Source organism: Etheostoma spectabile, chromosome 8 (assembly GCF_008692095.1).
Source record: "Etheostoma spectabile isolate EspeVRDwgs_2016 chromosome 8, UIUC_Espe_1.0, whole genome shotgun sequence".
Taxonomy (NCBI): Eukaryota; Metazoa; Chordata; class Actinopteri; order Perciformes; family Percidae; genus Etheostoma; species Etheostoma spectabile.
The window spans coordinates 17,625,382-17,625,617 of record NC_045740.1 but is presented as its reverse complement, the minus strand read 5'-3'; positions in this window follow the sequence as shown (position 1 = coordinate 17,625,617).

The following is a 236-nucleotide window of genomic DNA, read 5'->3' as shown; positions in this document are numbered from 1 at the left end:
TCATCTAGCAGGTGGTTCACCCCGGCCGCTGTCAGCCGCTACAACACCTGCACCACCTAATAAGGTTGTAGTTTCTCTTCCTGTTTACTCACCACTCACCATGACTCCAAGTATATTTTTATTATCTGTATTTATATTTCTCCATTCAGAGTACATACTAACCCTCATGTTGTCCTCGGGTCAAATGGACCTGTTTTCCTATATCAATGTTCTTTTTAATTCCCCAAAATAACATG